Source organism: Mobula hypostoma, chromosome 14 (genome assembly GCF_963921235.1).
Source record: "Mobula hypostoma chromosome 14, sMobHyp1.1, whole genome shotgun sequence".
In the NCBI taxonomy this organism is placed as follows: domain Eukaryota; kingdom Metazoa; phylum Chordata; class Chondrichthyes; order Myliobatiformes; family Myliobatidae; genus Mobula; species Mobula hypostoma.
The window spans coordinates 1,509,170-1,525,555 of record NC_086110.1 but is presented as its reverse complement, the minus strand read 5'-3'; the positions used below and the strand labels follow the sequence as shown (position 1 = coordinate 1,525,555).

At 47.8% G+C, this 16,386-nt stretch overlaps 1 pseudogene; it reads left to right on the top strand.

Annotated features, from left to right (window-relative positions):
• Nucleotides 1–14,249: 14,249 nt before the first annotated feature.
• On the top strand, nt 14,250–15,311 carry LOC134356419 (eotaxin-like; annotated as a pseudogene).
• Nucleotides 15,312–16,386: the final 1,075 nt, after the last annotated feature.

Sequence of the window (16,386 nt, the reverse complement as noted above, 5' to 3'; positions counted from 1 at the left end):
AAGTGCTGGAGGAGTTCAGTACATCAGTCAGCATTTGTGGACGGAAATAACCAGTCAGTGTTTCAGGTCGAGACCCTGTGTCAGGAACCACAGTCACTCAGACATTCTCTGTAACACGTCTCTGTCTGATGAGGTCAACCTGCCCTGATTCTGGTTACTCATTAACAACAGGCAATTAGCACATCAACCACACGGCAACGTATTGGATACGTTATGGAGGCTCCCTCTGCTACACCTCCTTTACCACCAGGCCCTTTCATCATTGTCACGGACATCCAGCACAGATCTCGGCCCTTGGGCTCGTCGCGTTCACATGATCAGCAACTATCCATCTACACTGACTCCATTCAACTACAGTTTGAAGATATCTTGCTCCATCTTGGTGATTCAAGTGCCAGTCCCAATGCATTTCACATGATTTGATTATCTGCCTCTGTCACCCCCTCCGGCAGTCGGTCCACATCGTAGCTGCTTTCTGCATGAAACCTGTCCCCATCAGTTCCCCGCTAACCCTCGTACACCTCTGGTCTCAGACTCTTCTGCTACAGTTGAAGTGTTTCTCATGACCTGTCCTTGTGATAGCGTTCCACTCTCTAGCCCCGCTCCCCCAGCACTGTCTGCTACAAGGAGAAGAAACCAAACCAGTCTCTCGCTATAATTCAAATGTCCCCTCACAGGCCACATCCTGGCCAATGATGACAACTGCACATGATAGTCCAGTTGTGGTGCAGCCTGTGATCCACACAGTTAAAAAATGGTTTCTTGATGCTGCAGTGTTATTTATATTCTCCAGACTGGCTGGAATATCAGACCCATGTGACCTAACCTACTCAGTAAATTAAATGGTTGATTCTTTCGCAGCCTCACAGTCATAGAAAAACACAGCACAGAGACAGGCCATTCAGCATATCTAATCCATGCTGAACCATTAAAACTGCCTACTCACATCAAACTGCACCGGGTCATGGCCCTTCATAGCCCTACTATCCATGTACCTAACCAAACTTCTCCGAAGAGTTAAAGTTGACTCCACATTCAGCTCTTGCACTGGCAGCTCATTCCACACTCTCACCGCCCTCAGAGTCAAGAAAATTCCCCTCATCTTCCACTTCAACTTTTCACCTTTCACACTTAACCCATGACCTCCAGTTGCAGTCCCATCCAACCTCAGTGAAAAAGCCTACTTGCAATTACTTTATCTATACACCTCATAATTCTGTGTACCTCTATCCAATCTTCCCTCAGTTTGCTACATTCCTGGCAACATCCTGATCAATTTTCTTTGTACTCTTTCAAGCTTGTTTACATCTTTCCTGTAGGTAGGTGAACAAAACTGCGCACAAAACTCAACATTAAGCCTCACCAACGTCTTATACAATATGACATCCCATCTCCGGCAGTCAGTACATTGATTCATGAAAGCAAATGTGTCAAAAGCTTTCTTTAGGACCCTCTCTATCTGTGACGCTACATTCAATGTATTATGCACCTATATCTTTTGATCCCTTTGTTCTACCAAACTCCTCAGTGCCCTACAGTTCACTGTGTAAACTCCTCAGTGCCCTACTGTTCACTGTGTAATCCCCTCAGTGTCCTACCGTTCACTGTGTAAACCCCTCAGTGCCCTACCGTTCACTGTGTAATCCCCTCAGTGCCCTACTGTTCACTGTGTAAACTCCTCAGTGCCCTACTGTTCACTGTGTAAACCCCTCAGTGCCCTACCGTTCACTGTGTAAACCCCTCAGTGCCCTACCGTTCACTGTGTAATCCCCTCAGTGTCCTACCGTTCACTGTGTAAACCCCTCAGTGCTCTACAGTTCACTGTGTAAACCCCTCAGTGCCCTACCGTTCACTGTGCAAACTCCTCAGTGCCCTACCGTTCACTGTGTAAACCCCTCAGTGCTCTACAGTTCACTGTGTAAACCCCTCAGTGCCCTACCGTTCACTGTGTAAACCCCTCAGTGCTCTACAGTTCACTGTGTAAACCCCTCAGTGCCCTACAGTTCACTGTGTAAACCCCTCAGTGCCCTACTGTTCACTGTGTAAACCCCTCAGTGCCCTACCGTTCACTGTGTAAACCCCTCAGTGCCCTACCGTTCACTGTGTAAACCCCTCAGTGCTCTACCGTTCACTGTGTAAACTCCTCAGTGCCCCACTGTTCACTGTGTAAACCCCTCAGTGCCCTACCGTTCACTGTGTAAACCCCTCAGTGCCCTACCGTTCACTGTGTAAACCCCTCAGTGCCCTACCGTTCACTGTGTAAACCCCTCAGTGCTCTACCGTTCACTGTGCAAACTCCTCAGTGCCCCACTGTTCACTGTGTAAACCCCTCAGTGTCCTACCGTTCACTGTGTAAACCCCTCAGTGCTCTACAGTTCACTGTGTAAACCCCTCAGTGCCCTACCGTTCACTGTGTAAACCCCTCAGTGCTCTACAGTTCACTGTGTAAACCCCTCAGTGCCCTACAGTTCACTGTGTAAACCCCTCAGTGCCCTACTGTTCACTGTGTAAACCCCTCAGTGCCCTACCGTTCACTGTGTAAACCCCTCAGTGCCCTACCGTTCACTGTGTAAACCCCTCAGTGCTCTACCGTTCACTGTGTAAACTCCTCAGTGCCCTACTGTTCACTGTGTAAACCCCACAGTGCCCTACCGTTCACTATGTAAACCCCTCAGTGCCCTACCGTTCACTGTGTAAACTCCTCAGTGCCCTACTGTTCACTGTGCAAACTCCTCAGTGCCCTACCGTTCACTGTGCAAACTCCTCAGTGCCCCACTGTTCACTGTGTAAACCCCTCAGTGTCCTACCGTTCACTGTGTAAACCCCTCAGTGCCCTACCGTTCACTGTGTAAACCCCTCAGTGCCCTACCGTTCACTGTGTAAACCCCTCAGTGCCCTACCGTTCACTGTGTAAACCCCTCAGTGCCCTACTGTTCACTGTGTAAACCCCTCAGTGCCCTACCGTTCACTGTGTAAACCCCTCAGTGCCCTACCGTTCACTGTGTAAACCCCTCAGTGCTCTACCGTTCACTGTGTAAACTCCTCAGTGCCCTACTGTTCACTGTGTAAACCCCACAGTGCCCTACCGTTCACTGTGTAAACCCCTCAGTGCCCTACCGTTCACTGTGTAAACCCCTCAGTGCCCTACCGTTCACTGTGTAAACTCCTCAGTGCCCTACCGTTCACTGTGTAAACCCCTCAGTGCCCTACCGTTCACTGTGTAAACCCCTCAGTGCCCTACCGTTCACTGTGTAAACCCCTCAGTGCCCTACCGTTCACTGTGTAAACCCCTCAGTGCCCTACCGTTCACTGTGTAAACCCCTCAGTGCCCTACCGTTCACTGTGTAAACTCCTCAGTGCCCTACTGTTCACTGTGTAAACCCCTCAGTGCCCTACCGTTCACTGTGTAAACCCCTCAGTGCCCTACTGTTCACTGTGTAAACTCCTCAGTGTCCTACCGTTCACTGTGTAAACCCCTCAGTGCCCCACTGTTCACTGTGTAAACTCCTCAGTGCCCTACCGTTCACTGTGTAAACTCCTCAGTGCCCTACCGTTCACTGTGTAAACCCCTCAGTGCCCTACCGTTCACTGTGTAAACCCCTCAGTGCCCTACCGTTCACTGTGTAAACCCCTCAGTGCCCTACCGTTCACTGTGTAAACTCCTCAGTGCCCTACCGTTCACTGTGTAAACCCCTCAGTGCCCTACCGTTCACTGTGTAAACCCCTCAGTGCCCTACCGTTCACTGTGTAAACCCCTCAGTGCCCTACCGTTCACTGTGTAAACCCCTCAGTGCCCTACCGTTCACTGTGTAAACTCCTCAGTGCCCTACCGTTCACTGTGTAAACCCCTCAGTGCCCTACCGTTCACTGTGTAAACTCCTCAGTGCCCTACCGTTCACTGTGTAAACCCCTCAGTGCCCTACCGTTCACTGTGTAAACCCCTCAGTGCCCTACCGTTCACTGTGTAAACTCCTCAGTGCCCTACCGTTCACTGTGTAAACCCCTCAGTGCCCTACCGTTCACTGTGTAAACCCCTCAGTGCCCTACCGTTCACTGTGTAAACCCCTCAGTGCCCTACCGTTCACTGTGTAAACCCCTCAGTGCCCTACCGTTCACTGTGTAAACCCCTCAGTGCCCTACCGTTCACTGTGTAAACCCCTCAGTGCCCTACCGTTCACTGTGTAAACCCCTCAGTGCCCTACCGTTCACTGTGTAAACCCCTCAGTGCCCTACCGTTCACTGTGTAAACCCCTCAGTGCCCTACCGTTCACTGTGTAAACCCCTCAGTGCCCTACCGTTCACTGTGTAAACCCCTCAGTGCCCTACCGTTCACTGTGTAAACCCCTCAGTGCCCTACCGTTCACTGTGTAAACCCCTCAGTGCCCTACCGTTCACTGTGTAAACTCCTCAGTGCCCTACCGTTCACTGTGTAAACCCCTCAGTGCCCTACCGTTCACTGTGTAATCCCCTCAGTGCCCTACCGTTCACTGTGTAAACCCCTCAGTGCCCTACCGTTCACTGTGTAAACCCCTCAGTGCCCTACCGTTCACTGTGTAAACCCCTCAGTGCCCTACCGTTCACTGTGTAAACCCCAGTGCCCTAGTGCCCTACCGTTCACTGTGTAAACCCCTCACCCTACCGTTCACTGTGTAAACCCCTCAGTGCCCTACCGTTCACTGTGTAAACCCCTCAGTGCCCTACCGTTCACTGTGTACCCCTGTGCCCTACCGTTCACTGTGTAAACCCCTCAGTGCCCTACCGTTCACTGTGTAAACCCCTCAGTGCCCTACCGTTCACTGTGTAAACCCCTCAGTGCCCTACCGTTCACTGTGTAAACCCCTCAGTGCCCTACCGTTCACTGTGTAAACCCCTCAGTGCCCTACCGTTCACTGTGTAAACCCCTCAGTGCCCTACCGTTCACTGTGTAAACCCCTCAGTGCCCTACCGTTCACTGTGTAAACCCCTCAGTGCCCTACCGTTCACTGTGTAAACCCCTCAGTGCCCTACCGTTCACTGTGTAAACCCCTCAGTGCCCTACCGTTCACTGTGTAAACCCCTCAGTGCCCTACCGTTCACTGTGTAAACCCCTCAGTGCCCTACCGTTCACTGTGTAAACCCCTCAGTGCCCTACCGTTCACTGTGTAAACCCCTCAGTGCTCTACCGTTCACTGTGTAAACCCCTCAGTGCCCTACCGTTCACTGTGTAAACCCCTCAGTGCCCTACCGTTCACTGTGTAAACCCCTCAGTGCCCTACCGTTCACTGTGTAAACCCCTCAGTGCCCTACCGTTCACTGTGTAAACCCCTCAGTGCCCTACCGTTCACTGTGTAAACCCCTCAGTGCCCTACCGTTCACTGTGTAAACCCCTCAGTGCCCTACCGTTCACTGTGTAAACCCCTCAGTGCCCTACCGTTCACTGTGTAAACCCCTCAGTGCCCTACCGTTCACTGTGTAAACCCCTCAGTGCCCTACCGTTCACTGTGTAAACCCCTCCGTTCACTGTGTAAACCCTACCGTTCACTGTGTAAACCCCTCAGTGCCCTACCGTTCACTGTGTAAACCCCTCAGTGCCCTACCGTTCACTGTGTAAACCCCTCAGTGCCCTACCGTTCACTGTGTAAACCCCTCAGTGCCCTACCGTTCACTGTGTAAACCCCTCAGTGCCCTACCGTTCACTGTGTAAACCCCTCAGTGCCCTACCGTTCACTGTGTAAACCCCTCAGTGCCCTACCGTTCACTGTGTAAACCCCTCAGTGCCCTACCGTTCACTGTGTAAACCCCTCAGTGCCCTACTGTGTAAAGTTCACTGTGTAAACCCCTCAGTGCCCTACCGTTCACTGTGTAAACCCCTCAGTGCCCTACCGTTCACTGTGTAAACCCCTCAGTGCCCTACCGTTCACTGTGTAAACCCCTCAGTGCCTACCGTTCACTGTGTAAACGTTCACTGTGTAAACCCCTCAGTGCCCTACCGTTCACTGTGTAAACCCTCAGTGCCCTACGTTCACTGTGTAAACCCCTCAGTGCCCTACCGTTCACTGTGTAAACCCCTCAGTGCCCTACGTTCACTGTGTAAACGTTCACTGTGTAAACCCTCAGTGCCCTACGTTCACTGTGTAAACTGTGTAAACCCTCAGTGCCCTACCCGTTCACTGTGTAAACCCCTCAGTGCCCTACCGTTCACTGTGTAAACCCCTCAGTGCCCTACCGTTCACTGTGTAAACCCCTCAGTGCCCTACCGTTCACTGTGTAAACCCCTCAGTGCCCTACCGTTCACTGTGTAAACCCCTCAGTGCCCTACCGTTCACTGTGTAAACCCCTCAGTGCCCTACCGTTCACTGTGTAAACCCCTCAGTGCCCTACCGTTCACTGTGTAACTGTGTAACCCCTCAGTGCCCTACCGTTCACTGTGTAAACCCCTCAGTGCCCTACCGTTCACTGTGTAAACCCCTCAGTGCCCTACCGTTCACTGTGTAAACCCCTCAGTGCCCTACCGTTCACTGTGTAAACCCCTCAGTGCCCTACCGTTCACTGTGTAAACCCCTCAGTGCCCTACCGTTCACTGTGTAAACCCCTCAGTGCCCTACCGTTCACTGTGTAAACCCCTCAGTGCCCTACCGTTCACTGTGTAAACCCCTCAGTGCCCTACCGTTCACCGTTCACTGTGTAAACCCCTCAGTGCCCTACCGTTCACTGTGTAAACCCCTCAGTGTAAACCTACCCTACCGTTCACTGTGTAAACCCCTCAGTGCCCTACCGTTCACTGTGTAAACCCCTCAGTGCCCTACCGTTCACTGTGTAAACCCCTCAGTGCCCTACCGTTCACTGTGTAAACTCCTCAGTGCCCTACCGTTCACTGTGTAAACCCCTCAGTGCCCTACCGTTCACTGTGTAAACCCCTCAGTGCCCTACCGTTCACTGTGTAAACCCCTCAGTGCCCTACGTTCACTGTGTAAACCCCTCAGTGCCCTACCGTTCACTGTGTAAACCCCTCAGTGCCCTACCGTTCACTGTGTAAACCCCTCAGTGCCCTACCGTTCACTGTGTAAACCCCTCAGTGCCCTACCGTTCACTGTGTAAACCCCTCAGTGCCCTACCGTTCACTGTGTAAACCCCTCAGTGCCCTACCGTTCACTGTGTAAACCCCTCAGTGCCCTACCGTTCACTGTGTAAACCCCTCAGTGCCCTACCGTTCACTGTGTAAACCCCTCAGTGCCCTACCGTTCACTGTGTAAACTCCTCAGTGCCCTACCGTTCACTGTGTAAACCCCTCAGTGCCCTACCGTTCACTGTGTAAACCCCTCAGTGCCCTACAGTTCACTGTGTAAACCCCTCAGTGCCCTACCGTTCACTGTGTAAACCCCTCAGTGCCCTACCGTTCACTGTGTAAACCCCTCAGTGCCCTACCGTTCACTGTGTAAACCCCTCAGTGCCCTACCGTTCACTGTGTAAACCCCTCAGTGTCCTACCGTTCACTGTGCAAACTCCTCAGTGCCCTACCGTTCACTGTGTAAACCCCTCAGTGCCCTACAGTTCACTGTGTAAACCCCTCAGTGCCCTACCGTTCACTGTGTAAACCCCTCAGTGCCCTACCGTTCACTGTGTAAACTCCTCAGTGCCCTACCGTTCACTGTGTAAACCCCTCAGTGTCCTACCGTTCACTGTGCAAACTCCTCAGTGCCCTACCGTTCACTGTGTAAACCCCTCAGTGCCCTACCGTTCACTGTGTAATCCCCTCAGTGCCCCACCGTTCACTCTGTAAACTCCTCAGTGCCCTACCATTCACTGTGCTGAACGTAACCTCACTGGTTCAACTCCTTGCTCTTGCCTGCATTAAATTCCATCTACGTTGGGGATGATGTATTGAATTAGATTAGACATTGACTTTGTGGTAGTAGCCAGAGAGTGGTAATAGATGGTTTTTCAGCCCATTTTTCCATCTGGTTTAGATCTTGTTGCAAGCTCTGATAGTCTTCCTCGCTATGTACTAGACCACAATTCTTCATCTCATCTGCAAATTTCCTGATCCAGATATCATCCAGATCACTGATATAGGTGACAAACAACAGTGGACCCAGCACCGATCCATGGCAATGGCAACACTCCACTAGACACAGGCCTCTAGTCAAAGAGGCAACCTTCTATTACCACTCGCTGGCTTCTCCCACAAAGTCAATGTCTAATCTAATTTAATACCTCATCTTGAATGTGGAGCAACAGAACCTTCTTGACCAGACTCATATGTGAGACCTTGTCAAATGCCTTGCTAAAGTCCCTGTGGACAACATCCACTGCTTTGCCTTCATGAACTTTCCTGGAAGCATACACTGAAAACTGTATAAGATTGGCTAAGCATGACCTACCACACACAAAGCCATGCTGACTATTTCTAATCAGTCCATGTCCATCCATATATTCAAATATCCAGTCCCTTAGACTACCTTCCAGTAATTTTCCCACTCGTGATGTTAGGCTCACCGGCCTGTAATTACGATGTTTAATTTTAGAGCCTTTCTTAAACAACAGAACAACATGAGCTATCCTCTAATCCAAGAGTACCTCACCTGTCACAAAGGATGATTTAAATTTCTCCTCCTGCACCTGCCTCTCACAGGGTCCAAGGGAACACTTTGTCAAGCCCTGGGGATTTATCCACTCTAATTTGCCTCAAGACAGCAAACAACTTCTCCTGTGGATTTCTGAGTTTGTTGCTATTTTCCCTCAATTCTATAAACTCTGCATCAGTCTCCTTCATAAAAGCAGATGCAAAACATCCATTTAATATCTCTTTTGGTTCCACGCATACGTAGATGATCATTCTGATCTTCCAGACGACCAGTTATGTCCCTTGTAATCCGTTTGCTCCTAACATATCTATAGATTCCCTTAGAATTCCCCTTCACCTCGTCTCTTAAGGCAACCTCATGCCTTCTTTTAGCCCTCCTGATTTCTTCTGTGTTTTCTTGGAATTCTTATACTCCAGAAGCACCTCACTTGCTCCTACCTCCCTACATCTGCTCTGCACCTCCCTTTTTTCTTCATCAGAGCCTCAATATCTCTTGAAGATCAAGATTCAAAGTTCCAAAGTTCAAAGTATATTCATTATCAGAGTATATATGTAGTACACAACCTTGAGAATTGTCTTCTCTACAGACAGCGAAGAAACAAAGAAAAACATGAAACCAGCTTAAAAAAAACATCAGCATCCCCCACTCCATCCTAATCGTGCAAAAGGCAACAAGAAAGAAAGATCAGAAACACAGAATATAAAACACAAAATCAAACGAGACCATATTCGGTTCAGCTCAGTGTTCGTTATCTGTAGGGTGCCCCATTTCACTCCAATGAATTACAGTCCAATCCATGAATCGCAAACTCAGAACATTGGTACCATCCCTCCAAGAGCACTGAAGGAAAGAGGGATCATTCAAATCTCAGGTCCTTCCCTTGGGAGCAGCATGCGAGAGGGACAGACAGAGACCATCTCACTCAGACACCTCCCTACGGCAGCACTGAGCGAGAGGTCAGTAGACAGTGTGGAACACTCGCTCGCCACCGTATTTTCAATCTCCTCGATCCTCCCCTAAACCTATTATCTTTACAATGTTTTTTATTCTAAGAGGCACAGACAAGGTTTGTGCTCTCAAAATTTCACTTTTGCAATCCCCCCACTTATCAAGCACAACTCTTCTAAACAGACTGTCCCAATCATTTGTCTGATCCTTTCCCAAACCATCAAAGTCTTTCTGATGCCTTTCTCCCATTTAGAATCTCAACCCACAGACCAGACCAATCTATTTCCATATTTAATATCAAAGTAATAGCATTATGATCACTAGATGCACAGTAATCCGCTACAAAGTCTTCTGTCACATGCCCTGTGTCATTTCCTAATACAGATCAACTATCACACAATCTGTCATTGGGAATTCTATACACTGATTAAGGAAAATTTCCTGAACACATTTGACAAACTCTATTCCAGCTAGTCCTTTTACAATGTGGGAGCCTCAGCCAATATTGACAACAATACCTTGACAAATATATGAAACAGAGTGACCCCAATTACATTAATAAGAAAATATTTTGCAAAACGTCGCCATAGTTAAACAGTTCAGTCCATCAGCAGGCTGACTAGTCAAGAGAAAATGGAGGAAACCGGGCTGGAAAATTCAAGGAAAAATTTGCATCCTTTCATGCTTCTGTATGCTCTACAAGAAGAGCCTATTTGCCAAGATTATTACAGAGAACAGCAGTGATTCAGGAACTTTGTTCTCAACTACAAACTGACCATTGAATCATGCTCCCAGTCAAGCATCTCCTTAACTGGAAACCTGAGGAATTCATAATATCTTTTTTTTATCAACAGTAAAGGCATCTGTTAGTCTTGCGAGACCATGGATCTGCGTCTGGAAAGTCTTCACTCTCCAGGGCACAGGCCTGGGCAAGGTTGTATGGAAGACCGGCAGTTGTCCATGCTGCAAGTCTCCCCTTTCCACGATGTCAATGTTGTCCAAGGGAAGGGCATTAGGACCCATACAGCTTGGTACCAGTGTCATCGCAGAGCAGTGTGTGATCAAGTGCCTTGCTCAAGGACACAACACGCTACCTCGGCTGGGGCTCGAACTCACGACCTTCAGGTAGCTAGTCCAATGCCTTAACCACTTGGCCACGTGCTCACACTTTTTATCAACAAAATTACTTACATTAAGGAGAGCATAGCTACAGATACTGGTAACCTCTATAGCCAAGCTCATAAGTCTACATGCGAATACCCTCTCTTATCTTAAATCTTCCTTGTCCAGTCCTTCCAGGATGTTCACTCCTTTTACGGCTGTAACACTTTTCTTGTTCAACAGTGAAACACTCCCTATTCTAGTATACTGAAAACCACTCTCTTATTCCCAGGCTCTGCCTATACAATATCACAGGTGGACAGGATGGTGACGAATGATTTTAGACTATTTGAGCTGACAAGTTACTGTATCTCACATTTGGACAAGTCATTGATAAGACCACGCTCAGAGTATTGCGTCCAGTTTTGGTAGTCCTGTTATAGGAAAGAGATCGTTAAACAGGACAGATTGCAGAGAAGACCTGTGAAGATCCCAGGATTCAAGCACCTGTGTCACAGGCAAATGTTGGCTAGGAAAGGACTTTATTCTTGAAAATGTAGGAGATCGAGGCGTGATCATATAAAGAAGTATAAAATGATAAAGAGCACATAAATTACATGTAGAACCCAAAAGATTTTCCTCAGAGTAGGGCAACTAAAATTGACAGAGCATAAATTTAAGGCATGAGAGTATATTTAAAAAGGATCTGAGCTGTAACTCCACCAAGAGGGTGCTGCATCTACGTCATCAGTTGCCAAAGGTTTCATTAATGTCTGCACCACTGTTAAAGACTTCAGATAAGAACATAGTTTGGAAGCATAATGAAAAATACATTCCAATCGCAACAAATGGTGGGATAGTTGAGGAACAGTGGAAGACTTTCAAAGAGATTTTTCACAGTACTGAACAAAAGTATATTCCAGTTGAATGCAAGGACATTAAAGGTGGGGAAAGCCAGCTATGGATAAAAAAAGGATATAAAGGCAGGCATCAAACTAAAAGCTCAAGAGCACAAAGTCATCAAGAGTGGTGGGAAACAAGAAGCTTGGGAAAACTTTATAAAGCAATGAAGAACTACGATGCGAGCAATAAAGAAAAGAGAAAATAGATGATGAAAATAAACTAGCACAGATTATAAAAACAGATAGTAAAATTTAAAAATTATATAAAGTGGAAAACAGTAGCCAAAGTAAACGTGGGTCCCTTAGAGGACGAGAAGTGGGAATTGATATTGGGTAATGAGGAAATGGCCGAGGCTTTGATTGACTATTTTATGTCCATCTTCACAGTGGTGGACACATCCAACATGCTGAAGAGAGATGATATGGATGCAATGGGAGCTGAGGAGCTTGATACAATACCTACACTAAAGAGGTCATGCTGAACAAACTGGTGGGCCTGAAGATAGATAAGTCCCCTGGTCCTGATGGAATGCATCCCAATGTACTGAAAGAAATGGCAGAGGTTGTAATTGAGGCTTTGGTGATAATTTACCAAAATTCTCTGGACTCTGGGCTGGTACCAGCAGAATGGAAGAAGGCAAATGTCATGCCACTGTTCAAAAAAAGAAGTAGACAGAAGGCAGGTAACTATAGGCCAGTTAACTTAACATCTGCAGTTGTAAAAATGCTTGGAGCTATCAGCAGAGAAGAAATAGCCAGCATCCAAAAAGAGATGGATCCTCCATGCGGATGCAGCATGGGTTCATCAAAGGCAGGTCCTGCTTCAGGCATCAGTGATGGACAGAGTGCCACAAGGGTCAGTGCTGGGCCCACAACTGTTCACCATACACATTAACCATCTGGAAGAAGCGACCGAGTGTAATGTATCTAAGTTTGCTGATGACACTACATTGAGTGGAAAAACAAATTGTGCAGAGGACACGGAGAGTCCGCAGAGAGATATAGATAGGTTAGGTGAGTGGGAAAGGGTCTGGCAGATGGAGAATAATGTTGGTAAGTGTGCGGTCATCCACGTTTGGAAGGGGAAATGGAAGAGCAGGTTATTAGTTAAATGGTAAAAGGTTGCAGCATGCTGCTGTAGGGAAGGATTTGGGAGTGCTTGTTCATGAGACACAAAAGATTGATTTGCAGGTGCAGCAGGCTATCAAGAAGGCAAACTGAATGTTGGCCCTAATTGCCAAAGGGATTGAATGTCAGAGCAGGGAGGTCATGCTGCAACTGTACTGGGTACTGGTGAGGCTGCACCTGGAGTACTGTGTGGAGTTCTGGTCTCCTTACTTGAGGAAGGATATACCAGCTTTGGAGGCAGTGCAGAGGAGACTCACCAGGTTGATTCCAGAGATGAGGGGTTTAGACTATGAGGAAAGATTGAGTCACCTGGGACTGTACTCACTGGAATTCAGAAGAATGAGAGGAGATCTTACAGAAACATATAGAATTATAAAATGGATAGATAAGATAGAGGCAGGAAAGTTGTTTCCACTGGTAGGTGAGACTAGATCTAGTGGACATAGCTTCAAGTTTTGGGGAGTAAATTTAGGATGGAGATGGGGAGCAACCATTTTTCGCAAATAGTGGTAAATCTGTGGAATGCTCTGCGCAAAGAAGCAGCGGATACTACCTCAGTAAATAACTAAGACAAAGTTCGACAGATTTTTGCATAGTAAGGGAATTAAGGGTTATGGGGAAAGGGCAGGTAGGTGGAGATGAGTCCATAAACAGATCAGCCATGATCTTATAGAATGGCAGAGCAAGTTCGATGAGCCAGATGGCCGATTCCTGCTCCTATATCTTATGTAAATGGGACTAGGCTGGTGGTCCCGATGGTAAACAGGGTCGAGATGGACTGAAGGGCCTGTTTCCTGCTGCGTGACCCAATGAGCCCGACAGTCTCATTAACGGATCCCTCCAGGATTTCCTCCCTGAGTGCCACAATGATTTTCTTCCCCATCAGAAGTGCCATACCCACTATGTGGTTCTCAGGTGGACGTGAAGAAGATGTTTCCTGTGGTGGGGCTATTCTGAACAAGAGGGCACAGCCTCAAAATTGAGTGCTAAGCTTTTAGATCAGAGGTAAGGAGGGATTTTCTTTAGCTGGAGAGTAGTAAATCTGTGGAATGCCCTGCCACAGACTACAGTGGAAGCCAAGCCCGTGCATATATTTAAGGTGGAAATTGATCTTTTTTTTGATCGGTTAGGGCATAAGAGGATATGGCAAGGATGGGGTTGAGTAGGATCCGGGGTCAGCCATGATGGAGTGGTGGAGCAGACTCGATGGGATGAATGGCCTAAGTCTGCTCCAATATCTTATGGTCTTATGATCTTCTGTCACACCTGGAACTTCTGTAGCCTGAACATTGAGCCGCCAAGCCCGTACATCACTTTCATTGATTGCATCAAAATCACCATCCAGCGTCTCGAAACACTTTCATCCACATCCCAGTGCACGGAGACAACTCGTATAATTGGAACTGTATTCTTACTGTTCAATTTTCTTCGCCTTTGAAAAGGATGGTGTGGAATTTGTGAAGGAAGTCAGCGGTGCCAGTACTTAGAACGTGGGTCCAGGAAATTAAAGTGTGCAGAACTCAAGAACGGCCATTCGGAGAATTGCTTCACTTCCCTTTTTATGGAACAACGGAGCAGAGGCCAGTGCTGGTGTTTAGGGGACTTTCCAGACAAGCGCTAAATTGATGGGTATGACTGCTGCCAGCACCCTTTATAAAGCAGAATATGAGAGCTGATGCATCACACGGTCATCAATTCCACCCTGGTATAGGACAAGATGAAGGCAGCGCTCTGCGTGGTCGCACTTTTGGCAGCTCTGTGGATCTGCTGTTTCAAGCAGGCTGCACCCGCCCCAGGTAAGAGAGTTTCCTTATTCCTAATATTCCACACCCAATCCCGACAATGAACCGTGATGCCGCTCTCCCCGCGTCCCATCGGTTGGTGGTGGTATTGAACAGCTCGGAGTGGAATGATTCTCTTGGAGAGGGTCGAGAATGGCAGTCAGCAAAAGGGAATGGAAGGGTCATAAGATCGGTGGAGGAATGGCGTAGAGTCGTTTAAATGAAGGACGGATTTACTCTGTAAAATGTCTTGGGGGGTAACGGCCTTCATGCGCGACGCAGAGCGTTCGCGTGGGTTAGAGTGGGCTGAGATATCCAGCCGTATCTAACTATTTGTTTTTCGTTCTCCCTCAGCCTCAGTCATAACGCCAGAATGCTGTGAGACGTTTAAGACAACGCCAATTCCTCACAGGAGGCTTAAGAGTTACCATAAAGCTCCCTTGTGCCCGACACCTGCCGTCATGTAAGTGTTTCAACGTGCATCTGCAGAGTGTTTGAACAATGGTTAATGACTCTCCCGTAATCGCCACTGTTTGTTCTGTTTCAGATTCACCAACAGGAGGAATATGAGGATTTGCACTATAGCCAGTGAGGAATGGGTTAAAGCTGCAGTGAAGTTCCTGGACAGGAAACACCAGGGTGGCAGAGACTGAGTGAAATCTTCACACTTCAACAAGATCTCAAGAGCTAATTTTGAACGTGGGGTCAATTCTTCCCGGCTCCGGAGTGGAGGTGAAACTTCAGCATCGACTCCAGAAATTGACCCAGTGAAGGAGGAGAGCTGAGTTTGAATCATATTCACAGTTTAGAGTTAAAGCTGTGTCGGGATGCTTCATTCAGAGGGCAGGTTAGGACCCGGTGCGTTGTAGTGTTATAAACCACACGTTGTTAACTGGATCTCTATCGCGAGTTGTCTGGAGTTGTTATATTGATTAGATTAGATTGTGAGGACACGCAGTCCTCTTTTATTGTCATTTAGTAATTCATGCATTAAGAAATGATACAATATTCCTGATCTTATTTCGTTTGTACATTTGTTAAGTATTAATAAAGATTGAAAGTGACGTGGGCTGTGCTGTGTGTGAGCTTTGATCATTGTCACTCCATCTCATCTGCATGGGTCAGACTGAGCTCGGAGTATCGGTGCAAGGGAGGGCGACATGTGATCGTTGACAGATTCTGCATGTCATTCCTCGCAACGGGACCGGCATTCGGAGATACACCTCAGGCCGAGGAACATTAGGAAAGTATCAAACTTTTGGGGGAGTTTGCCCATCCAGTTTCCGATCACTGAGAAATCACTGAGTTCCTTCACCCGTCATTCACAGACTAGGAAGTGCTGGAGCCCCATTACTGATTCGTCCTCCCATTCGTTAATGATCTTCAATCGCAAATGGACCCATTGATTCCGGCTCTCTGTACTTGTTAGTGCTCCACTCTCCGCCCTCTGCCCTAACCACTGCCCCATGGTGCCGCGGATGTTCTACTAGGTATTTCTTATCGACGAGGAAGGGAGACATCCCATCTGTCATCCTCGTGCCACCTTATCAGATACTTCTTGCCACATCCGGTGTGAAACATACCCCCGTTACTTCCCATCTACACCTCTTACTCCTCACATCAGACCTGTGCTCTGCCGTCTGGTTTAGACGCCCTGTTAGAGGGAAAGGGTTCCTTGCTCTCTCCCTCTCCGTCCCATGTCTGTCATAATCCCAGATAGTACAGTTCACCCCCATTTGTTCAGCAATATCTGTTGCAATGAAAAGAAACTCGAAGTATCAAGCATCACGTTATAATTCAAATGTTCACTCCCAGGCAGCATCCTATTGAATCTCCTTTACACCCGCGCAGTGCATTCACTTCCTTTCTACAGTGTGATGACCAGAACTGCACACAGCCTCAGATGTAGACTGACCAATAATCTCTAAAGTTGTAATGAGAATGCCTTCTTTTATATTCTTG